The sequence below is a fragment of the Filicampus tigris genome, chromosome 16, assembly GCF_054856515.1.
Source record: "Filicampus tigris isolate MCC_2025a chromosome 16, RoL_Ftig_1.0, whole genome shotgun sequence".
Lineage (NCBI taxonomy): Eukaryota > Metazoa > Chordata > Actinopteri > Syngnathiformes > Syngnathidae > Filicampus > Filicampus tigris.
In genome coordinates this window covers 4,378,954-4,404,586 of record NC_141232.1, presented here as the reverse complement: position 1 = coordinate 4,404,586, position 25,633 = coordinate 4,378,954, and the positions used below count along the sequence as shown (strand labels likewise).

General features: G+C 43.7%; 1 protein-coding gene across 1 annotated transcript in view; it reads left to right on the top strand.

Moving 5' to 3' along the window:
* Positions 1–23,254, top strand: part of micall2a (mical-like 2a) — a 75,437-nt gene extending 52,183 nt beyond the window's left edge. The window contains exons 18-19 of the transcript XR_015090204.1: positions 22,107–22,194; positions 23,194–23,254. The gene's annotated coding sequence lies outside the window, so the exon portion shown is untranslated. The remainder of the gene's footprint in view (positions 1–22,106; positions 22,195–23,193) is intronic.
* The last annotated feature ends 2,379 nt before the right edge of the window (positions 23,255–25,633 follow it).

Here is a 25,633-nt window from a genome sequence, read left to right as displayed (position 1 = left end):
AGAGAATTAAACCTTGTGTATTTAAAACAACCACATAGCTTAGCCTTTAGTTAGCCATCTTAATGCTAATGCTAACACATAATGGGACCTGCCATTGGCAACATTTGTAAGAAAACATAGCAATTGTTGTCAAATACTGTGTTGCCTTATTCGAGTCCTTTCCAAAGATGACGATGTGGCCTATTCGCACATTACTTATCAACAATACTTAAATGTTGAAAGCTAATTTTTTTTTTTGCAGGCGGCGCCGAAGCACGCCTTTCCCAATTAATTGCTTGCTCGCCCACTGTATCGCTGCACGCTATCTTGTTTCATCACTTGATTGCATGTGCTTAATCCTTATCGTAATTGGAGTTGCATGCTGCCACCGGGCCTGTCACGTCTCCTACCAAATTAGGCTTAAAAAATGTTTGCTGGAGTTGTTTTTTGGGGGGGGGGGGGGGGGGGGGGCTTCTGCCAGACACTTAATAGCACAGAAACAATTGGGCTCGTCGCACAAAAGGTTAAGAATAACCTGACATTTAGTCCAGCTTGCGACTGTTTTAGTTTGTTTAGAGGAGATGACAGTCAGGGTTTTTTTTTTTTTTTTTCCATTTCTCATTTGAGTCTGTCATGTGAAGGTGTTTTTTTTTTTTGATGATGTTATCACATTGTAAAGGCAGTGAAAGGTCAAAAACTCACCTATTGCCATTAGCGAAAAGATGACGTGTTAATTCAATCAAGCGTCATTACGACACACTTTGTAAATTAACAGATGCGCTTAAGGCCCATGTTGAGAAAACATGATCTGTGAGACAGAAAATGGAAATTAAACTTAACAAAGCCTGTCATCAAGTCATTTGCGGTATGTATTTCCATGACAACAAGGGAGGAAGAGAAAACATAACAAGCCTTTTGTCTCCCTTAAGGAAAATTATGCTGAATGTTGTGCTGTGTTATGGATACAAGATAAATATATGTACTTACAAGCTGTCGCCATAATGGAAACAAAGATGATTGAAAAGGATCAAGCTAATGTTTTGATTCACTTTTGCTGAAAAACTGACAAAACGCTCACTCTTTGAAGCGTACAGTAACAAAACAAACTTTCTTCTATAATCTGTACTATAGCACAACATTAGAAAACATTTTTAGCTAATGCTAATGAAAAGTTCTGAACAACCAGGGCAGAAGCAAAAGCCTGTTTTTTGTTTTTTTTTAAACAATGTGCTTTTCTTAAAAAGTGTAGCTAATGAACGCTTCTCGTTGTTTTAAACCTAACAGATAAGCTCTAAAGAACAATATAGACACATAAAATGCCCTCAATGACGTAGAATTCTTTGAAATGTAAACGTTAACATGTGGACTGTGGACTGTATGCACGCAGGACTTCTGAGTTTGGGGTGCTAACGTCCGGTCGCTAGGTTAATGTTAGCGCAATGATAGCATCAAACTCTTCAAAGTGTACTTGCTGTCACTTTGTTTATAGAGTACTTTGAAGGTGACATCCCAGTAGCTTGAAACATACAAGCAGCAGAAACTCATATGTGACCTAACCTTTCCACCGCAAACGCTTAATATGTTATGGGTCCATTGGCTAATGCTAGCTGACGCTTGCTAAAGCTTTAAGTCAACAATGAAAGTTCAAAGTATGTATGGAAGAATGACTCACATGAACATCAGAACACAATTAAAAGATACGAGTCTATGTGGTTCTGATGACTTCAATAAGCACTGAATCCGCAAATATTTTTTTCTACAATGGACCTGGCCAACTTTGGTTTCCATTCGCCGTTATTTGAAAGCTGCACACTCTCACAGTATTGGCGTACATCTTGAACTGTTGGTCCAGTCTCGAGCCGGCATTGCATTCATGGAAAGTATTTCTTATCCTCCGCAGTCTCTAAGGAGACATACCGGCAAGACGTAAGTTTGCTCTGTTAATTAAATTTTGCCTGGCCGCAAACTGAGCTTTTATTCCACCGCCGGCCTAACGTCTCTCCCCTGAACAACAAAGGCAGCGCCGGATGACAGAAACAATCACTGTTTGTCCGTGGATCGATAATTTTGAGGAGCAAGAAATTTGATGCCGCTGCTTGTGGTTTTTATTGCTTCAATTTTACACGGAGAGAGTTGGGATTAATGGCTTGGTAGTCTCTACACAAGAACCAAACGGGCAATAATGCAGAACCCTCCGCATTAGTCTGACGCCACACGGGAGCAAATCATTTGTTTTAATTAGAACTTGCGGTATTGTTAAGATAAAAAATTGTTGGACATGATTCCCATCGTATTGTTGTGTGCTGAGGCGAGAGCTACAAGTAAAAAGTACAAATCAACTCAGAAAAGACAAAGAGAGAAAGTGGGGCAGCTCGAAAGGCAGTGCAGAGTTAGCAACAAGGGCAGACAAGGAACGAGGGATGTTGTCGCAGCATTTTGGTGGGGGAATCAGTCGCTAGTTTGTATGCACATCAATGTACGCAGTTTTGCTAATGTCGAATGTAAAGACTCAATTTCAGAACATAACGCCAGGTTAACTTTTGTACAATTTGCTTCTGAATTTTCATTTTTGACGAGCGACATGCTAATAATAAGTGTTATTTTAAAGCACGTATTTGACGTAACGTGCGATACTGCAAGAGTTGGTATCGATCTGATACGTGGGCCGCGTCACGGATACCGATTCTTTTTCGTAATTAAGATGGATGCGTGGTCAACGTCATAGATCAGAATCAATTTGGAATCGGCGGATAAAGGTCATTCATTCGTCGGAAGAAGATTGTTTCTTTAAAAGTGACTTTGCCCACTAGTGGCCTGCCATGCTCATTACAGCCTTTTCATTCTCCTCTGTCCATACAACTTAATGAAAACTTGTTGTTCAACAAAACCCGCATCATTTACAGACACAACACCTGCTGTCTAATTTAACCTGAAACACCTTTAAAAAAGTCAGAGACACTTTTGAAGAGAAAAGTTATGGTCTTTAATTAGAAATGCTCACTTGTAGCGAACAAGTGGAGCTGAAAAGATAAGTTAAGCACAAGTGGCCATCCAATTAAACAGCAATTGGGATGGAAATTTCCATTTGGATCCTCATTTTCTTTTGTTAAAAAACACTCCAGCTGAAATGAAATCAAAGCTTTTTTATTTTATGATTATTATTTACCTGTTCTCTGCCATTCATACAAATTCAGGTCCCCTGTCTTGTGCAGATAGGACATTGTCATTTACTTAGGAAAACGCTGTGCGTGTGCATTTTAATTACTTGGCAATTTGGCATGACCAAAACAATTTTCACCAGACACTCCTGAATGTTCCATCAATGCAATCGGAGTTCTGAAACAGAGCAGCAGTCCTCATTTTCGAATTTTTGGTGACTTTCGGGGCTACTAAGTGCAGATGAAAAGCGCGATGTTACAAAGACCTTTGCTATCTCCATCACCGCTGACTTCATGAGGGAAGTTCATTAATATGCATTTACATAACAATGCGCAGCCCTTTGGAGGCTGCCAATGAGCGCCCGGGCATTGTGCAAATGACAAAGGAGGCGACAACACAATAGACACCAGCTTTGTGAAATGCATGTGACCAACACGCGCGCACACACACACACACACACGCGCGCGCAGTGTTCACTTGCACTTGCACTCATCCTCGGTCACCATTAAGCAAACCACTGGGGGATGTTAATGAATGCAAATAGCCAAATATCAACTGGAGGCCATTAAAAATACAGTTTGCACATAGAGATAAAAAATGAGCAAAAACTTTTTGCTTGTACTTTTTGGGGGGCTTTTTAAACAAAATGATTGCTGCTAATGGATTTGAGAATGTCCTCTGAGATCAATTTAAGTAGCTATTAAACTCAAACTGTATACCTAAGCTGACCTGCAGCTAAAAAAAAGCAAATAATAGTGGAGAATGTTATGGGATGAAAATAAAATGCCTCCACCGATTGTGTGTTTGATCATCCCTTTGATTTTTGTCTTTTATGCAAAAACTCTGAACTGAGAATTTTGTAGTATTTTGTATTAAAAACCTGCCGTTTTTCCAATTAATTTTTACAGATACTTTTTAAAATGAATTGCTGTTTTTTGGGGGGGTTTTTTTACAGATTTTTCGTAAACAGGTTTCAGATTAAAATAATGCAGGATCTGTATATTACAGCAATAATAATAATAAATAATATTTGTTATAATATTACATTTAGTACACCCATATATACGAATATATGTGTATATGTACGTACTGTATATGTGTATATAATCCTAACCCTGTCTCTCTGTCTATCTATCTATCTAGCTAGCTATCTATCTAGCTAGCTAGCTAGCTATCTAGCTAGCTAGCTATCTAGCTAGCTAGCTATCTATTGAGAGAGTGACATCTGTAATAGTATGCTTGCTTATAAATGTGAGTACTAGTACTCATATGTATCATTATACGGTATGTATTTGTTTGTTGTTTTTTTTAAACAACACACATATTCTTTGTGTTTAGAATACAAATGTAGGTTTTTGGACAGTTAAATTACAATAAATCTTTGGCCAAAGATTAAGGCTCCATGTTGTATTGCAATTTTATGACTGAACTAATCAGACACAACCTCTGTAAAAAAAAAAAAAAAAGAAGAAAAAACTAAGCTCAATTAACCGTTATTCTCCATGCAAATATTCAGGTGAGGCCTCTGCGTGATTAGATAAATAAAAAGGCTGATTTAATGTCCACCTAAGTGTTTTAATAATCCAGAGCCACTGCAGTGCCGTTAAGAGTTAGGAGGATATTAGGGGCCCGCAGCCGGAGAGGCGCGTAAAAAACTTAGTGGGGTGTATGAATTAATTAAGCGGGACTCGGAGCAATATTCCTTCAAGGATTCCCGGAATTCCGTCCGTGTTCCCGGATGATGTCGTCTAATGAATAGAGGGAATTTACACGCCTTTATTTGTGCATCAGACAACAACGTTCTCACCCAAGTTCCGGGGAAATATGTTTGTACTGGGCTTTGGATGGATTCATTATTACAGCCAATAAGATTCATTAAGGAACTGCGGAAACAAATGAAAGCGTAATGACTTGATTCCAGCCAGTGTGGTGTTTAATTAAAATCTAATTAATTCATTAATTCAAGTCAGTTAAATGGAGCCTAGTCTACATGGGTCTGCACACAAGTCGTGCTCAATAGACTGTGTTTGTTTGTCCTGTCATCAACTCAGATTACTATTAAAAAAAAAAAAAAAATTAAAAATTAGGCTGAGCAGAGCATTAAATGCAAGAGCAGCACCCACAATTCCTGATTAGCCATGTATCCGTTTTCTTACGTGCTGGGCCTCATTAGGTTTGATGGTGAGCTCGAGTTTAGTCTGTCAAAATTGCCCACAAACGCTTGGAAAAATGTCTTTTCTTCCGATGAAACCAAGAGTGAACTATTTCGACGTAATTCCAACCTTATACAAGCGGGAGGGAATTATGAACGGTCCCAACAAGTAGTCCGGCCTCTACTGGAAAGCCCCCCAAAAATAAAACATTTAAAAAGTGAGGGAAAGCCTACTAGAACATCTGAACTTGGTTTGTGTCAATCAGAGCGGCTCTGCTAACCAATAGTCGGCTAACCTGCCATTCCTGATTCTATCCAACTTGAAAGCTGAACAGGATCGGGTTGTATCTCTGTCAAATTTGCATGAGCGCATTGTGCGAGGGTGCGGCTGATTGCCTCGCCGAGACCCCGCGCTGGGCTCCACTGGCCAGATGGCCGCTCCAGAATGAGATTGACACGCTGTTGCAAACTGATTTCACGGGTAGCTCTCGGGAGAGCCAGGCGGGGCCGGCGCCTCTGTCGGGAATCGGGATTACAAAATAGCCAATTAAAAAGGAAAGTGGTGAAATCTTGGCCCGATAAGGTGCAGATTAAATCGGTTATAGTTTATTAGGCAAAATGACTTATTAGAAAGCCGCTCCTCTCCAAACACATTTCCATTAGCTGCCCCGGCTTCCTTCTTATCTGACGGCCGCACTGTAATTACGAATCCTCCAAATGGCAATTATGACACCAATTGGCCGGCGTATCCTCATATATTTCACTTGATGCCCTATACGCCTGACCTTGTGACTTTGTGTCATTCAAAGGGTGGCGAAAAAGCGGGCCATTGTTTCCCCGACGCCCGTCACGTGGCCGTCAGACGCCATGTTTAATTACCACGCCGGGCCGAGCAGATGCGCGGGTCCGAAGCCGGAGAGTGTCCCGGCGTTGCCGGATGAGTGGCGCTCTCGCTCTCGCCTCGGAGGCATCTGTTCGGCACCTGTGGACCCGACGCGGAGCGCCGCTCCACCTGCTACCAAACATCATGTGTCTGCTTTGCCAAGGAGGCCCCGCCCTCTGTGAGAGAGGGCCCACTGAGATTTTCTTACTGAATTTTTTTTTTTGTCATCACGAAACCTCAAAGAGGAAGTCAACGCAAACATTTTTTTTTTCAAGAATATGTTCTATGCAAGCCCGCTAGTTGAAACAGGGCATTCTGATAAATATCGCGTTTGTGGAACAAGTGTTAATCCACTCGTTTTTAGCCGTCTCTGGGGGCGGCCATTTTGTCTTCTGTCGACTGAAAATGACATCACAACTGCTCACAACGACCAATCACGGCTCAGATTCAGAAAATAGGTCAGCCCTGATTGGTCGTTGTGAGCAGTTGTGATGTCATTTTCAGTCGACAGAAGACAAAATGGCCGCCCCCAGAGACAGCTAAAAAAACGATTGGATTTTGCAAAATTAATCACAATGCCGTGTTTCAACTAGTGGGCCTGCTGGGAACATATTCTTGAAAAAAAATTTGGGTTGACTTCCGCCTTAATAAGGCTGAACAATTAATCAAATTCAAATCAACCGCCATGTAGTAGAATGTGATTGTAATCGCAATTATAATGGAAATAATCGCATATTAAATCGCAATCACAATATTGAGGGGAAAAAAATTCACAAATAATTATTTTTTTAAATAATTCCGCCCAAACACCTAATATGCATTTTTATTCAGATTTTAAAAGTTTCCGGGTGTTTTAGTATCATCCATATAGAGTTGGCTTGGCTAGCTTAGTTTAGCAACGGTGTAAAACTACCTTTCAAGCTAGTTTTTTATTTTAGTTGTGTAGTCATCATTACCATTTCCCTCTTTGGCTGATACTTTTGTTATTAAATGAACTTCTTTGACCCCTAAATGGCCAAGCATTCTTGGAGATGAGCATCTATTGGCCAAGTGCACAACACACACACACACACACTCGAATACAGCAGTTGAGTCCTTCTTTGCTCTTACCAAACACCGAGCTGAGCTGCGAACGGCTGGCGGTGTGGATCTCCTTTATCTTTTGAAAGGGGTCTGTAATAGGCCCGGCATCAGATCGCCGTCGACCGGATCCTCGCCCATTGTGTGCAACCATTCGTATTCATGAAATCAAAGTATTTAGGCGGCAGATGAGCATCAGATTGAAAGGTGAAGCGTTGATGGCGTGCGGCAGTAATTTTGCTTTCATGTGAGCATCTTAAAGCCTTCACTTTGTGTGCAGATTGAAGCAGCCCGCTGCCAATACAAAGATTGAAGAGGGGGGGGAAGATGAATTGTCATCATTATTATTTTTATATAAATTACAGCCATGTGTGGCCCTGACAGTGAATTTAATACCTGGAAATGTTTTTTTTTTTTTTTTTAAATCACACACTCAGCATGGTTTGCGTTTTAGCGGCGCATAATCACTTCCTTTAGGCAGGAGATTATTGGAAATGGATTTTTCATTGGCTTTGGTCTTGGAACACATCCATTCATGCATATTTTCAATGAAAAGCAAGAGTGGTAGTATTTTTTGGTGATTATACAATTCTAGGTCAAATATTATGGCTGGCCCATTTAAAAAAAATTTTTTTGTGGACATGCTGGAATTCCATGTACTACACTTGAAGGTGAGGTCACAACCCAGTTTGGTGTCCAGCAAAGTATTGACACTGGATGCGTGTTATGTTTTTTTTTTCTTCAGATTTGTTGTCACACTTATTCAGTCACAACAAGACAAATACTGTGTATTTAACTTGGTGATGTAGCATGCAGCATTCCGGTGGACGTTTACTTTAAATTGATTACTGGGACGGGTTTGTGTTCAAAATCAACCGATCACATTCATTTAATCAATCAATCAATCAATAAAGTGCCTCCGTTTACCCCCAAATACATTTTAGATGTTCTAGTATGCTTTTCTTGCCTTTTTTTTTTTTAAGCTAAATAGCATCAAGTCTGTCAAATCAATCAAGCTGAACTCTATTTGGGGTTGATGAAAAGACATTTCAATGGTTACAAGTGTGTGCTGACGCCCAGTTAACAGGAGTTTCAATATGATTGGTTAATTGTGAACACAGCCACACAACCCAGCGAGGTGGGTGTACAGACTTGTGCAAACTCTTTATTTCAGTTGTTTATTTTTACTTCCCCACTTGAATCGAGATTACAACACGGGTGGAAAAAGTTTTGAAATGATTTATCTTTGTCTCGTTTTTTTTTTTTTTCTTTTTTTACGTCATAAAAAGCTGCCATTTCAACAGGGGGGTGTAGACTTTTTATATGCACTTGATGCAGACAGATTTGAAAGTATTACGTTGGCATCATTGTGTAAATAGAGTACACGCAATTTGTTGTTTCCAGGGGGGAGAAAAAAAAAACCCCCAGCTGTTCTATCGGCACCACCAAATTGCTTTCCAATGTAAAACTGACAGCGGCTCCTTGCGCCAGCGTCGTGACATAAGTGATGCGTTTTCATATGCATGTTCAAGTTACACTAGACAGACGGAGGAGGGTCCGGGAGGGGGGGGGGGGGGGCTCGGGGGGTCTCTCATATGTCAAGGTTTCATTGCGGCAGATATCGCTCCAAAGCTTTTGTTGATGGCCTGGTGGCGGTGGGAGGGATAGCGGCGGGCCCTGTTTGATTTCATTAGAGGGAAATATTGGATGCAAAGTCCTGATCTCAGAGGACACTTAGCAGCGCCTGCGGCAAATTGACATCACGCCGCTTTATTTGCGGGAGCGAGCAGCTGACGGCCAAAGAGGCTGTTTTATAAACAAAAACATTCAAGCGGGTCCATGGCGACGCCTTCAATGATCCCTGGGCGGGGCCCACCCAGATTGACAGACTGCCCCACCCAGTGAGATTCATGAAAAAAATATATATAGTTTTAAATTTTTTGTAAATTATAATATGAAATGATTTTTGAATTTGTGTTTTTTTTTTTTATTCAGTTTGTCATTTTATTTGAGTATACGATGTGTCGGCTCAGGAGGATTGTGCTCAGTGAGGGAAATATTTAGGCCCACCCTGATTTTCCAAGGCCCACCCATTAGCTACGTTCTGGCTCCGCCCCTGCTTCAATCACGTGTTGCTGCATACTCACTTTGCTGTTCGCTTTGCGTTTCTCAAACAGGATGAGGCGATGACGAGGAAAGAGAATCGAGTAGGAAAACTGCCCAAAAAAGTCATACATTACATTCATGAGTGGAATCCATTGTGCAGCGTGGGTACACTTCCGTCATTTGCCATTTTTTCCGGGGTGGAAAAAAAAAAAGTACCCGTCTATAGGCCGGTCCGCCTCTATTTTTAAACGGGCGTCCGTCGGCAAGTCCGACTAATGAACGCTATACCTGTGCAAGCGCTACAAAAAATTTCTTGAGTCCACATCGCATTGCGCAATCATTGCACTGAAAAAATGCTATGAAAACACAAAGTTTAGTCGATCTGCACGCCGTATCTTCCTTTCCCAAACTTTCTTGGAAGTAGTGTGTATAGTTTTATTTCTTTTTTTTTTTTTTTTGCCCAATCCTATTTTCACATTTCGTATCAAATCCGACTAAATTCTCAATAGAACAGGCCGACACGGAGAAGGACAATGGCGGGCGCTAATGAACATTTCTGCAGCAATAGTAAAGATTCAATAAGTGTCTTTTCATTCGGGCCATGAGAGATTGTTTCATGAAAAGATTTGCATGTGCTCAACATCCCTGCAATGTGCTACATTTTGGAACTAATGGCCCATCCTGTGCACAATGCCCTTTTGATGACAGTGATCTTTTCTCTTTTTTTTTTTTTTTTTTTTTTTGCACAATTACAGCTCACGTTTCGCCAGCCGCCGCCCGGCTGATTTGTTTTCACGCGGCGTTCTGCTCCGAGGGGGCTGTCAGGGTCTCCTTTATTCACCCGCAGCCGACAATCAGACCTTATTGAGAATGGGGAAAGTGACGGCTAATTGATTTTACAGTGATACTGTTGGGGAGACAATGAAAGTGCCATCAATTCAATCCGCTATTTAATGGCTCCAATTTGGTCTGTAAACGCTCGCTAAACTAATTCCGCCGTTGTGCGGCAATCTGAAAAGCTATCATGGCTCTAATCTCCTCCTATATATTCATAAGGAAAAAGGAATTTAGCCAATTCCGAGGTGTGGAGATGATCTGTTAGTGCGGTGTCAATGTTTAGAACGCGGCAATTGAGTTCATTTATAAGGATATGAAAAGTTTTATTGGCAGGGTCAGTGGAGCGGAACTGTCGGATAATAGGCAGTTACCGGGAAGTGTTTGAAGGCTATGAAGCATAGAGATGTAGGGAATAAAAATGCCGGGACATGCCGTAATCGGAAGCTAAACTGAAATTCTCCAAAGCGGCGCGGCTGTTCGATTCCCACTGATAGAAGGTTGAGCGGCCGGGGGGGGGGGGGGGGGGGTGCGTTGCTATTCAAGCGTCTATTTATTTTTGCCGGGGCGCAGCCTCTTCAATTTGCCCCCAAAGTGGCCGCGCAGTGAGCCGCATATGCCGATGTGATGTGATGGGATGGTGATGCGGCCGGCGATGAGGTTGTTGCCATCCCGACCCAATCACGGCGGGATATGGCTCGGGCTCGGCCAACAGAACAGGATGTTGATGTGGCTATTGTCTCCGGGAAAGAAAAAAAAAAAAAAAAAAAGGGGGGACGAATACGCCGCCGCCGCCGCCTTCCAAAGATGAGCTCGTTTAATTCGCCGCACGTTTTCGCCGGCCGTCGGGGTAACCTCAATACTTCTTTTCCTTTCTGTCATCCTTCAAGTCCCTCTTGGCCTCGCGTAGGCACGCAAACCCGACTCGCCCCCCCCATCCCCCCACCCACCCCGCCCCAAGCCTTTGTTACTGCCTTTTTGTTTTTGTAGGATACATGCATTGGAGGTCAACAGCATCTCGTATTCCTTTTCTTTTGCCACCTCATAAATCTGTCAGCTTGGCGGCAGGTAGCAGAAAACAAAAAAACGCGTCCCCGCGGGTGCTCACGTGTTGCAAAAGTGCTCCGATGTTGAGTAAAGTGCCTCCATTTGGTCACTTCTGTCGAGCGAAAATGACATCACAAATGCTCACAACGACCAATCGCGGCTCAGATTCGGAAAACAGGTCAGCCGTGATTGGTTGTCGCGAGCGGTTGTGATGTCATTTTCGGTCGACAGAAGTGACAAAATGGCCGCCCCCGGAGATAGCTGAAAACAAGTGGATTAACACCTATTCCACAAAAGCAATATTAATCAGAATGTCCCGTTTCAACCAGTGTTCTCGCATGTTTGGGTTGACTTCCGCTTTAAGGTAAAAAAAAAAATTCAGCTGCGTGAACCACATCAACAAATCGAGGCACTAGCAATATAATGTAATGTGGACAGAAGTGGATGAAGTGCTGCCTCCGTGAGTGAAAATACCATCCATGCTTCTACGCTCACTCACTCTTACTGTAACCTTGAGATTTAAGCGCAGGTACTCGCTATAATCGGCTGTAATATTTGTCATTTTTCATAGAGGATAAAGACTATATGCCTGTGAGTCTTGTTTTATCTGTTTTGCGCCACCATTTGTGTTCGAATATCCGTTACTTCTAAAACCTTGACTGTCGCTGCTAACCGTAAGCGCGCCAATGGCGTTTTGCATTGTTTGTTAGCTTGAAGCTAAGTGGTCTTGTAAAAACACGGCGTGTCATTCTTTTTTGTTTCATGTTCGCCGTGACAGTCAACTGGGAGTGGCAAAGTGGTAGCTTGAAGCCTCTTTTTGGAAAAACGGTTGCCTATTTGCCAAAAAAGTATCCGCAGCATGCATATTACAACATTTTTCTTTTCGTACGATATGTCATGTTCAAACAGCTGCAAGGTGCGAGAAAAGCTGTCAAATGGACCTTGAAAGTCTTTGACTTTGCCCTTGGAAATAAAAAGGTGTACCAACGCCGCTCGAGAGCTTTCCACTGGGACGTCTGTGATCACATCCTGTCACTATGGAGAGATCGCCCCCCCCCCTCCCCCCCCTCCTCCTCCTCTCCCCCGGCGGGCCCCGCGCTTCTCCCTGGCCGAGACCATTCCCACCCCGCCGCTTTGTTTGTTTACTTCGATGGCCCAATTTGCGCCGCGATACATCCAAACGGATGCGATCAGAGTCGTGCAAATGAAGGAATAAATAGATGTCTTGTTCATTTGATGGCCGAAAGCGTTTACACTTTATAGACGGCGAAGATTCCACATCGGGACACTAATAAGGTGCGCCGGATGATTGGCTCTCTGTGATATTCCAGTCGGGGACGCGAACCCTCCCGCGAGGGACGGATGTAAATATTCCGGGTGTGTTGTTACCATAGTGACAACACTTCATCTTATAGGTTATTGAGTCCCTTAAGCCTCTATGAAACATTGATGAAGAGCAGCGACGTTCTTTCCTTCACTCCATTTCCGAAGGGTCAACATAGTCTCTTTTTTTTCAATCAGAGAATATAAAAAAAATAAATAAATAAGCAGCGCACTTACAAAGTTATTTAAGTTTAATGTGTAATCCGGTACAACATCTTGCAGAAGGCTTTCGGTAATTGTCGCCGCACCGCCGCCGCAAAATCACTTCTTTATTCATAAATTAAAATTGGAATTTAATAGGCTCTCCTTTCTTTTTCCAGGGACTTGATTAAAATATCCATTATGAGATCAGCTCTTTAGTTTCTGTTGTGGATTACTTTTATCTTGGCAGACCTAAATTATGGAACTTTGCTCTCGGAGGTAATTGCCTAAAATATATTCATTGTTTCAGGCTTTTTTTTTTTTTTTTTTTTAGTTCCACTGGCGTGGCGGAGGCACAATTCCTCCCACAGCTTTTTCATCTCCAGACATTTTCTCCACCATTCTCATCATTTCCACTGATTAGCTACAATTTCGCTTTCTTGCTTGTTTTTTTTTTTTTTTTTTTCTTGTAATGTGCATGGAGAAGCACTTGGCTGACATTAGTTGAAACATTTTGTTGGTTGGGTGCGTTGGCAGGCGTCATGGCAGCAAAATGAAATCCTCGGTATTGCTCGGTTATGGGTAGGGCTTGACAATCAATCAAATTCAAATCCATTTTACTATGCAGTAGAATGCAGTTCTCTGCAACTTTTGGGGAGGAAAAAAAATCAGTCGGTCGACAGGCTTTAATTTTTATACTTCAATGCGTATATTTTTTTATTTATTTAGATTTTTTTCAGCAAATCCTAACATAAGATAAAGCAACTTTTTTTTATACAGCACATTTCATACACAAGGCAACTCAATTGTGCTTCACACAAACAAAAAGAACAACACCTAAAAGCATTTATAAATGAGCAAAGAAAATAAATAAAAAGTAGCTTTTTATTAAAAGGGTATAGTGAAAAAAATTGCTTAAAAAACCTTCATCAAAGGAAGGGCGGGGGGGAATCACAGTGCACTGCAGTTGTCAACCTTTTCCATTTTTGTGCAGCATTACAGCTAAATGCTACATCACCATGTTTGCTTTGAAACTTGGGCTCCAGTAAGTGACCCGAGTCTATAAGACCAAAACGCTTACGTATAATAAATCTGCTGGTATTAATTCGAACTCCAAATGTCTATATTGCAATTGATTGCGTCGCAATCACGACATTGAGGGTAAAAATTGCAACTCAATCATTTTTCGGACTCGCTCAGCCCTACTTTTGGGAGGGGTGGGCGTGAGGTTAAAGAGCGGCTCAACTGTGATAAGAGTGATCATGGTGGAAATAACTCAGGTAGGTAAGACGCTTCATCTCGAGATAGTTGGCTGGAACAACTTGCGTTATCGCATCCGTGCCCAAACTGGATCTTGAAGAGCAAACTGCTTTTGTTGTGCTTGACTGGTGCTGGTGTGGTGGGGTTCAGGCCAGGGGTCTTAACTTACAGCCAGATGGACTCTCAGATAGCCCGAGAGGTCATCACCCGCTCACAGATCTTATTTGTGTATTTACCTTTTCAAATTTTTATTTACCCTGGTTACTCTCAGCCAGTGAAAGCTTGGAATTTCAATTTTTCATCTCTTTCTTTTTTAATCTCGCACACATGACGGCAGATAAGGCAATGTTTGCTCGGTAAAAAAAAAAAAAAAAAAAAAATCAATAAAATGTGCTGTGGTGACAGGTTAAGTCTCCCACTGTAGAAATTCCATTTCAGTGCAAAAAAAAAAAAAAAAAAAAAAAAACGGATCTCAAACGGCGATTACGTATTTTGGACTTTCTATTACAACCTCCTCGCTCTGCTCGGAGCACCAAAGATCCTGGGTCAAGGTTCTTAAGTACACAAACCTCATTTTCAAATTTATTTCAATCGCGGAGCTAACAGAGATAAACGGCACTGCACCGAATCAAGAGTATTCCCTTTCAAATCACATCATCCAAGTCCCAACACACTCCACTCTGGATTAGAAGAATCAGATTAAAAGAAGAAAAAAAAAAAAAAAAAAACACAATTTAATTAGAGCGAATGGATAGATCCAGCACTTGAAAGAGCAATAAGTAAGGCCCCACTTATAAGCGAGATATCTGCCGGGCCCCGCTGAGGTCCACGCACCCCAGGTAAAATTGAAGATGTAATCTTCCCTGCGAGAAAATAGTCCCGCCGCTGCTGCCTGCCGAAGCGCCGCCGTTTCCCAGCCGCTGCGGGCCGCGCCCTTGTAGCCTTAATGCACATCAATTATAGGGCGAGAAGTCCCTGTCGCATGTGATTCGCTGTGTGTTTTAGCCGCTGTGCTCGCTTTTGTACGCGCGCTAACCAGTCAGGAGGCCGCGTGTCAAACAGGCAACAGACAATTTCATGGCGTGACCGTCGGAGTCTCAGGCAGACACGGCCCCCCCGTATTGGTATTTATTTATTATTTGCTTCCCTGGCCACACACAAATAAAGTGTCACATCTCATTTACGTGCCGCGCCCCCTTTTTCGGAGATGCAAACCTTTTTTTTTTTTTTTTTTTTTTTTTTTTTCGATGAATGCTAAATGCGGCGACCAGCTCGGGATGATTACGGACGCCGTGAAGCGTGCTGGCGTTTAAGGCGGCCGCGCTGAAACGGCTTTGAGTCTTTTTGTTCTGGATGAAATTTCAGTGAGTAAATAACCGCTCTGCTCTGTATCAGGCATAGATTTTTTTTTTTTTTTTTTTTTCTATCATGTTATGATAGACTCATCCACCAAATTTTGTGTTGATCAGGTAAACTGAACTTTACGGGAGATGCTACATTGGTTTTAGGGGGTCATTTTGGGACTCCCAAAATGACATTTGTTTTCAACAGTATACGGGAAATTGGTGTTGAGAATCCCCCCCCCCCCCCCAAAAAAAAAAGGTGATTCATTCAACAGCTTGAAAAAATACAAAAATAAAAACACATTTTGAAAATGGAAGCCAATTCCAATGAGTGTCTCACTAACAGCTACATGTAGTAGCGTCAAGCTAAAAGATTTCAAATGAAAGAATATCCCACATTTCAGCACTAGTTTTTCAGTATTTTAATGCTTTTCAAGACAATAAGTAGTGTTTGTACGCCAACATTCTTACCCACACGTCGCATTTCATCAAGCCATCTCACGCCGACACGAGAAACGACCGCGACCTTCTAACGCGGCGTTACGCGGCGCCGATGGCAGTCGGGTCACATTGTCCCACGTGTCAGACAAGAAAGCAGTGCTAACAGAAAGTCAATTAGGGGCCACTGTTGCCGTTGGACGTATGAACTTGCTGCTTCAGCAATGTCACGGTTTGCGCGACGATTAACCCCACCGAGCCTCCTCCAATCACGGCCCAAGCGATCTGATCATGTCAAAAACGGACGCTACGTCAAGAATGCCGTTTTGGTTCGAAACCTGACGTTGCCAGTCAAGGCCAGTATCCGATCGAGGCCAATATCCCTTTGCCAGTTGGGGGGGCTCCGATGTGGGATAGTTTGATCACAATGCCGAGTAGGCTTTCCCATATTCCTTTGTCAAAATGTGAATACGGGTCGGGGTGCTCAAAGATGGCGTCATTCTGTGGGCGCTCCCATCGCTGGTTGGGCGACTCAAACCTTGGTTCTTAGTCACAGTACAGCGGAGGAATATCTTGACAGTTGGGGGACCAAACAGTGCAGGGTTAAGGGCTCACCTTTGCTCACCTTTAAGTCCTCCCACACAAAGCGACCGTATCATGAGAGTTGGGGCAAAAAGAACGTGCAATCCTTCAGTCATAGTACATGTGGAAACGCCGGTCGGTGGTACTTAAACCCTCGGTGCCTTCGAGTACGCAACAATATGGGGGGGGGGGGGCTACTCATTGTCCCCATTCGTGTCATTACACCAGTTTGGGTACTTGAACCTGTGGTCCTTTGGTTACGGACCAAATTGTGTAGTAGCAAAAATCAGCAAAAGAGGGTCCAGCCCCCCCCCATTTCGCAGCTGCGGTCATTGTGCCCCCTTCCCGCGGGATCGCCTTTGCACAAGCGCCACGAAGCGGCGGCGGCGGGGCGCGTAGGTAATCCTCGCCGTTGACAGCCGCCACACACTCGGAAACATCAGAGGCGGCCGGGCGACGCGCCGGCGCTCTCCGAGAAAAGAACAAGATGCTCCCCCTCGTCCTTGGAGGCGACGCTTTTTTTTTTTTTAAAATAAACACGCGGCGGTGCCAAAGCCATTTCATATGGTGAAAAGGCGACAGTCCACTAATCTATGAATAGGCCACCGGTGACAAATGTTATCTCCGTGCGGCATAGCAGGTTCAGACCCATTCAATGCCCTGCACCCCCCCCCCCCCCTTTTTTTTCGCATTCACAAACCAGGGCTGAGATGATGTCACCATAATCCTCAAGCAGGCCTTTTGTTGCGGCGACGGGCAGGTGACGGCTTGTGTGAGCAAAGAGCACTGCAAGGGCAGCAAGGAGAAATGAGGATTTATTCCGGGCTGTACAATGGAGCTTTGGACACTGGCATATTGTGTATACACACTTGCGCTTTCTGGTGACCAATGGTGCAAAAAAATACGGTGGCAGGCCATACGTTTTTAGCCGCGTCATGAAGGAATCGTGTTCCATCGGGAGGTTTGGTGGGATTTCGTACCAAAGGTGCATGGTTATGAGTAGGGAAAAAAACATATTTCGACAAAAATGTGTTTAGGAGTAGGGCACCAAAGATGTAAATATTGAAATACTTGTGTATCTGAACATTTCTGTCTCACAACACCAGCGACAAAGCCACAGTTACCGGTGACGCAAATATGAGTTTAATTCGGCATAATTTTGACGCAGACATTTTTGGTCGACCAATTTTTGTGGTCCACTTCGCCGAGTTAGATTTTTTTTAAATTTTATTTTATATTTTTTATATCATTGAATGAATATGCGATTCCCACCACTTCATGATGCCGCTCTTGCTAAAAACAGTTCTCGGAACTTTTTTTTTTTTGTGCGACTGCAAATATGTGAAACAAGCAAATGGATGCAAAGAGGAGTTAGTGGGTGGGATGAGGTCAGCGTAAATGACCAGCTTTTAAATGGCCCGTATTGCACCCCTGATCCCAAGGGCAACGTCCGTTTCTGTGAAAAGACTCTTTTAATTGATTCGCTATAGAGGTATTGATAACTTAAAAGCTTTTTTTAAGCACCCTGTGGAGGCATTCAGGAAATTCCCCAGTTCAGCGGCACCTACGCGAGAAGCAACAAGGAACAAAGTTGCGTTTTTCTTCTTTTGATTGGACTTGCGTCGCCCCCGGACGGGCTCGGGCGATTGGGCGGCGACTAATTCGGGGTCGGAGGTCCGAGGGAATTCATCGGGCGCTCAAGGACGGAGAAGCAAGATGTCCAGAAATTAGACAGGATTAATTGAAAATGGTAATTACTTTCCGAGGGCATAAACATCTCAATATCAATTAAAATGAGTTTGCGGCGCGCTCGGAGGATACGAGGTGCAGCAGTTAATTAGACGTAGAGACTGACGGCTCAACTCGCCGCTCCTCCGTAAAGCTCCTCAATTGAGCGCCGGTGATTTAAGGGCATGAATAATACATGCTAGGCTTTTTTGGGGCATTTTTTTTTTTTTTTTTTTTTTTTTTTTTCACCTGTTCTGCGTCCGCGTTCCGAGTCACCCATTCAGAGTTGAACAAAGTTGAAGGTTAGATAGATAAAGCAAAGTATATTCGGGGGTTATAATTCAAGTTTCTTAAATGACGGAGCGCATATTAAGCAGAGTTATATGACGGAGGCCAACAGGGAAATAATATCCTCCAGTTGCCGCGCTCGTGCTGCACGGTCGACTGAGTAGATAAAAGCCCGGCTGGAAAAAAAAAAAAAAAAATGAAAAAAAAGCAAGTGGCTGAGGAAATGTTTTGGAGGTGTAACGTTGATTGCTATTCAAAGGATTCGCCGCCTCCAACCAACGCCGGCAACGGGGCCTGTCTGTCATCTCACAGAATGTCACACTTTAATGCTAATATTTATTCATTTATCTATCACTTTCCTTAATTCAACTCTATCTTTTGGGAATTATTCAATCCCCCTCCTCTTGTTTCCACTGCCACGCCCCCTCCCCACCGTCCTTTCTCCAGGAAAAGAGGGCCAGTCATGAGCCATTTAACCACGGGGAAAGCAGTTTGGGGGGGCTCTCCCCCCCCGCCCCCCCAAACGCCCCTCCGCCCCCCGCCCGCCTCTAAACGGGTCTTTCGGAACCCATCTAGGAAGCGCCTTTGGAATAGCGGAGTAACAAATGGACAGTGGAAGCGGTTTGTAATGGTGATTAGGGTCTGAAATTGGTTCAGATTTACAGTGTCAGTCAGAGATGGAGGCAGAGGAATAAGCAGTCTAAGCGCTCTAATGGATCCATCAGCTCGCTCGGGCGGCTCAGCGGGCCGAGCGGGGTCACCAGCCATCCGCGGGCGCCACAAAAGCACTTCAATTTTGTTAGGAAATGTATCAATTTAACTGACTCGCGCGCCACACTGGAAACCTAATGAATCTGGACTCAATTTTCCAGCACACTGACTCTGGCAAAGCGGAGGAAACAATGTCGGTGGCAAAGGGGTGAACCCGGCGCCATTGGCTGGCGATGGCCGCGCGCCGAAAAAGCCACCCCCCCACCGCCTCCCCCGCTCCCCACCCCCGGCGCCGAGCCCGGGGAAAGCGAGGGTGGCCCCGGCGTTTATCTAGCGATAGCGGCGGCGCCGACTTGCTGTCACTCATGTAACAATTGCGTCATTAAAGCTAAATTGGCTTCGATTTCAGCGGGATGATAATGCTAATTGAGTGGCAAAACATAATACCGGCGAACTGTTGTGCGGCGTCAAGGGGAGGAGGGGGACAGATTAAATGGCCGCACAATAGCGGGCCGCAAGAGCGGCAGATGTTGCTTTGTGTAGATGACTGAATTGACATATCTCTAGCTTGTCAGGGCCGCGGCTTTTTCGAGGAGGCTCCCAGGGCCAGATGGCATCCACGCGCCGGGCCCAATAAAGTAGTTAAACAGTTTGAAGACGACCAAGAAAACGTGCCGCCCGGTAATTAAACACGAGTGGGGGGGCCGGCGCTCCATCGACCCCGGCCGAGCAGTGCCTGACGACCGGCTAATGAGGCGACTTTAAACCGTACTCACGCCGCTGACTGTACATTATGTCCGCACGTCAACAAACCGTTTGGCCACTCGGCGTCCGCGGCAATGGCGCAAAGCAGCAAATGCCGGCCAAAGCCACAGGTGGCGCTCTAAAACCCAAAACCGGCCGCTCCTTTCAGCCATGTCAAAGCGGGCCAAATCGTTCAAATGTAGACCAGAACCTCCGGCGTATGTTGGAATGCTGTCACTCAAGTACAATATAATCGATCTGTTATTTCCCTCAGAAGCCACAAAAATGATGATTACAATTTTTACTTGTACTTGTACACTTAAATCTAAAACACACTTATCTCACATGGTCTCAAATTTAAAACTAATTGGAATCCCCCAAGTGAAATTCAAGTTGTTTTTGTGCAATTTTGTGAATATTGTAGATCAACTCCAAAATGCGATGACTGTTCCTTGATTAATCCAGTTAAAAAAAAAAAATCATCACCACAACAAAGCGATTGTGAAAGTCTTTTTTCGCCAAAAAGTCTGACTTCCCGCAACCTCAAATGTAAAAGTTTACATGATGTGGCCCCAGGGCTGAAAGGCGTAAATATGTTGTTATTGTACTATTTTAATCCCTCAAGGGAACTTGGTACAATCCATCCATCCATTTTCTATGACGCATAGCCTCAAGGCTGAAAGCCAACAACATCCCATTTTCTTTTTCAAGCAATTTCTTTCGTGGGCAGCCCGCACTCGTCTGTTAGCCAGCATGTTCGTGGTGACGGAATCATCTCATAACGGAGGTCAAGGCAGTTTGTTAAATGGCTTCCGCGGGAGAAAAGATTGAATCTAATGTTGCATAAGTCGATTATTTTAACTGGCAGCCCATTTGGAGGATTATTCCCTTTTTCATTTTTTGGGAATTATTGTTGGAACGATACGCCACACCTTGGACATGCGTCAAGCGTATCTGCCGTCTATAGCGCGGGGCGCCGCATACTTTTATGCATAATACAGTGGCGGGCTTGTCGGCCTGCTATGGAGGAGGAGAGGCTGCTGCCCCTCCACTTGACCTCCCCATTATGGCGAGCGCTGATCTCATTTGACAAGGCCGGCTGGAGCAGCCCCTCAATGTCTGACACGTCTTTGGAGAAAAATCCTCCTCAATGCTGTATTAATATTAAATGGAAGGGGTAGTGGCTGCGCGGGTGTCATCAGCTAGCTTAGAGAAGTGGCACAGCGTTGTGCTCTTTTCAAGTCTGTGATTTTATTGTTGTAGTCTAATGACATTTTTGACCATGTGTGTGGGTTTTTTTTGTTGTTGTTGTTTTTTTTTGCTTCCACTGGCTGGGAAACAAGTCGGTTGTGTCCACACCCACAACAGCGCAACACTGCGTGCGTCTGCGAAAATCCCAAAAGAAAGAAAACTCCACCCTTTGCACTAAAAAATGGCAAGTCAAAACTGGCGTCTGTTGTAGTACCAAAACTAACCAGTGAGAGGCAGCACGGTTAGATTATTTTTTCCCCCCCATTAAACACAATCTATTTTATTTTTAATCATAGTCTAGAGTATTTGGTGTAGAAGAAACATGTACCTAACTAAATGTTAACATTTTTATTTTGTTTTAATTCTTCCCAGTATGTGACAGAGTCCCAGAACAGACCCGCGGGCTACTCATGTCCTTGGGGCTAACTTGTACCCGCTGGCTCCACTTTTCTTTTTTTTTTTTTAGGACAATACATATTAATCAACAGAGCAGGCATTTGTGTTTGCAGTCTCTCTTTCGTCTTGCTCCATCCCTCCTCATCCTCCACCGTGCGAAAGTGCTCACCCCTTAACTTTCTGCTCACTGAGAAGGAGAGCAAAAAAAGTTAACTCGAGTCAATTAACTTTGAAAAGGCGACTCTTTTATTTAGCTCTGCAAGCGGCCAATCATATTGTTCCCTGCTTAAAAGTCCCCTCAAAAATCATAATCACTCAGGATGATCTTTTTGGAGACATGAAAATGGCTCGTATTCGGTCCATTTGTCAATGTGTGGTTAGTATGTATTCCGCAATCAAAACAATAGCTCTTGCCTCTTAAAAAAAACAAAAAAAAAACAATGCCTCTAATAAAGTGAACTTTTGATTGGCAACTGCCAGAGAAGAATTTCATTCAACAAAAAGCGTATCATCGGAGTTGTCGTTTGCAGTGCTTTGCCGTGATGATATTGTTCTAGTTGACCATTTTTTTTTTTGGTCTTGTCTGCTGTTTTCCCGACAGAGTTGTCTGAAGACACTGGCTAAATTGCAGCGCTGCCGTGGAACTCCAGTTGATGCACCTTTTCTGACAGCGTATTATTCAGTCAAAGGTATTGTATTTGACTGACTATTATATGCTACCCTGGCCAAATAGAGCCACGCATTCCGCTCGGCCGCTTTATAAAAGAAAGAACTCTGGTATATTTCGCCGTCTTTTCTGTTTTGCTTTAACGAAAGTGGAATCCGAGCTTTGTTTATCTGCTCAGGAACAAACAGATTTGCGCAGAGGGGCCCCCCCCTCCGAGAGGGGAAGTTAGAGATGCTATTTTAAAAGGCTGCCACTGACTATTTTGTGTTTTCTCGCCGCCGTCCCTCCCCAAGGTGCTGCACCGCGAGACGTTTAATGGAGGGACTGGGGGTTTGGTATCAGTAAGCGAAATCAAATAATGCAAGATGATTTACTCCCCCCTGGCAACCAGGCAGCGCGCTTCCATCCGCCGGCCGGGCGGCGGGGCTCGGGCGTAATCAGTTTGAAAATATTTCAATTATTGTGTTGATTTTAGTGGATTTGAGAGGCGTCGGCGGCGCGCCTCTCCACGTCGCGTCCATGACCTGCGGAGGAAGCCGTCGATTTAAACAGGTGTCAGGGCAGGAAACACACGGGCAATTTAAATGGGAATGGGATGGCAAAGTCATCGAGCATCGTCGAGTGCGCGTGTGACACCCGCCCGATGCCGCCGAATCAATGCAGCTAAGCTCGACTCGGGAGAAATCATCCATCTGTGGACCGCTGCAGCCGAGGGATTGCTTTTTGGGCCCTGCCTCGTTGCCCATTTTGTTTGGACGGAATAATAACAGTGACCCTTTAGAGCGCTAAAACCAATTAGAGGTCATTTCATTCTGTCAGTGAAATCACGTGGTTTGTTTTCCTTGATACATCGAAAATATGGAGAACGTCTTCCAATGTGTCAATACAGATTCATTTGTTGCTTGTCTTTGTTAAAACAATAAATGGGAATAATTGCGTAATAAATCGCAATCGCAATATTGAGGTGGGGGACAAAAATTGCAATAATAACACACGTGGCTAACTAAAATTGTCTTTATAGGTGTACCTAATGAAGAGTCCATCAAACGCAGTGTGTACATGATATCCAATTCGACGCCACCCCCCCCCCATCCCATCAACCTGCCTAAAGGGGTAATCATTTGCAATTTTTTGCTCACTTATTTTGGGCTCAGCTCCAATGTGCACAGAATGAAATCCCAGCATGCAATCTAACAGTATAATATGCTTAAGCACATGTTCACAACTGCCCCCTCCTCTGTCGCCTGATTGAGGGCTCTTTCAAACACTTTGCAGTCAGTCATTGGAGGGTCTGAGTAGGGGGGCTGGGGGGGGGGGGGGGGGGGGGCGGTGGGAGTTGTATTTTTCAGTGCTGCAGAAAGTCTTTTTATTTGACGCTCTTGTGAGTCTTCTTAGCAGGGACCCCGAGGTGGAGGCGGGCATTGAGGTGCTACTCTACTGTTCTGTAACAACAGAGTATTGAGGGGGAGTCGGTCCGGCCTGACATGTTGTCAGGAGGCAGAAATTCAAAGTCACACCCCTGCTTGTAAAACCTCGTTAAGCCTCTTTGCCTGCCACCCACTTCATTACCGGACGCAGCGTGTTTGAAGGAAGAGGTTCATCCTATACATCCTCCGCCGCCGCCGCCGCCGCCATGGGGCCCTAAGCGACATATTGCACCCATAGGCCACCCTTAGATTAACGCTAAATTAGGAAAAATGACATGTGCGATTTATTTTGTACGATTCACCTCGCAGATTTGTAGCAGCGATGCCATTTCTGTCAGTGTCAGTGTCTTTGTGTAGTCAACACAGGCCACTTCATTGGAAAGGCCTGCTCACATAATGAGAGAAGTCAGGTGACTTTGAAACAAAAAAAAAATAATAATTTGAGATTTTCCATTCATTGTGTTAAATCAATGTTATGCGGTTTAAAAATTGGACAAGCGCCCGCATTTTTTTATATCCATTAACTGGTCAATTTGCCTCATACATGCAAAATGCAGGCTTGCCGACAGGGTGGACTTTTATGGTTAATGTTGGCACTCAAAGAACACACGGTTAGCGACACGAGTCAGTTAGCAAGCTGCCTGTGCACTGTTTAACAAACATATTTCGAATTTCTGAAATATTTTTATATCAGTTGATATTTCATTATGACAGGGTGGACATGTAAAGCTTGGCAACGTCCAACTATAAACATGATGTGATTTTTTAAAAAAAATGGAACATAAGTGTAAATATTTATGCTGCAGCCATTGAAGAAAGACAAAACGTTGGTCGTAATGTCACTGAAAGCGCCAAGCGCTTCTTCTTAAAGGGGCAGTTACCCACTGACGACAGGGTGGACACGTGCAAAATGTTCACTGTGGTGACCTGCCAAAACCACATACATTCAATGGGAAAAAAAATGATATGAAGGAAACAAGTTTTAAGAAAATTGTCATGTTTGGCCACTTATAGAAAATTGTTAATAAGGAAACACCAAAAGTGTGACTGTATAAAATAGTGTCGCATCCATATTATTAAACGTGAATGACGGGTACGCTCAAGCAATGCCAAAACGAATTGCTGCATACAGGTTGCCTTCCCTCATTTGTACATTTGATCAATCCACTTTCAACCGTTAGACGCAAAGCAAAAAGTACAGTGGCGAAGGTGCTAATGTGTGCGACGGCATTCATCTCACTTCGGCTGGTGAGTCCATTATGACTCATAGGTGTCATAATTTAATCGTCTTGTTTTCTATTGCCTGCAGATACTTCAGGGGCCAGGAAGCGGCTGTGTAAAACGCAGCCCGGCGCTATTGCGCCCCTCTCTCTCTCTCGCTCTCTCTCTCTTCCCTTTCTCTCATCTTAATTGGAAACACTGGGGGGGGGTTTGCATCCCTTTCACTTTCACTTGACCTTAGAAGATGAACCGCTGATAAAGATGAGAATCATTATCTGCCCAAGAGAACTCAGGAGGAATCATTTCCTCCTCTCGTGTTCCGTTCATTAATTTGCAGAGGCGCTTTCAAGATGTGCAAGCGAGCGGGCTTTTGTCGGCGTGGTCACTTATTGAAATCGGAATGCTCGCTAATTGGAAAGCACACGCGTTGAGGCGTGCGGCTTACAAACACGTATTTATTGGAAGGCGTCATCTCGAAAATACTCTATAATATATATATATATATATATATATTTATATATGTTTATCAATTGATCACCCCACAAGCAAGTGCTTCACACCAGACATTGTGCTAATTTATGCTAATTCATGAATAAAGTCTTAACCCGTAATTGGTGTCTGAACCCGCTATGCTAATTAACATGTTAATGGAAGTGTTTCCAGAATAACATGTTAATACAAGTCAATTATGGGATTGATTGACATCTACTTACCTCAAACGCATGCAAAGATTTAATCACGGGTGCAAAATGCATGCATCAAACTGTATCATGGCAATCCCGCACGGGGGTGAGCAATCAAATGTACCACGTG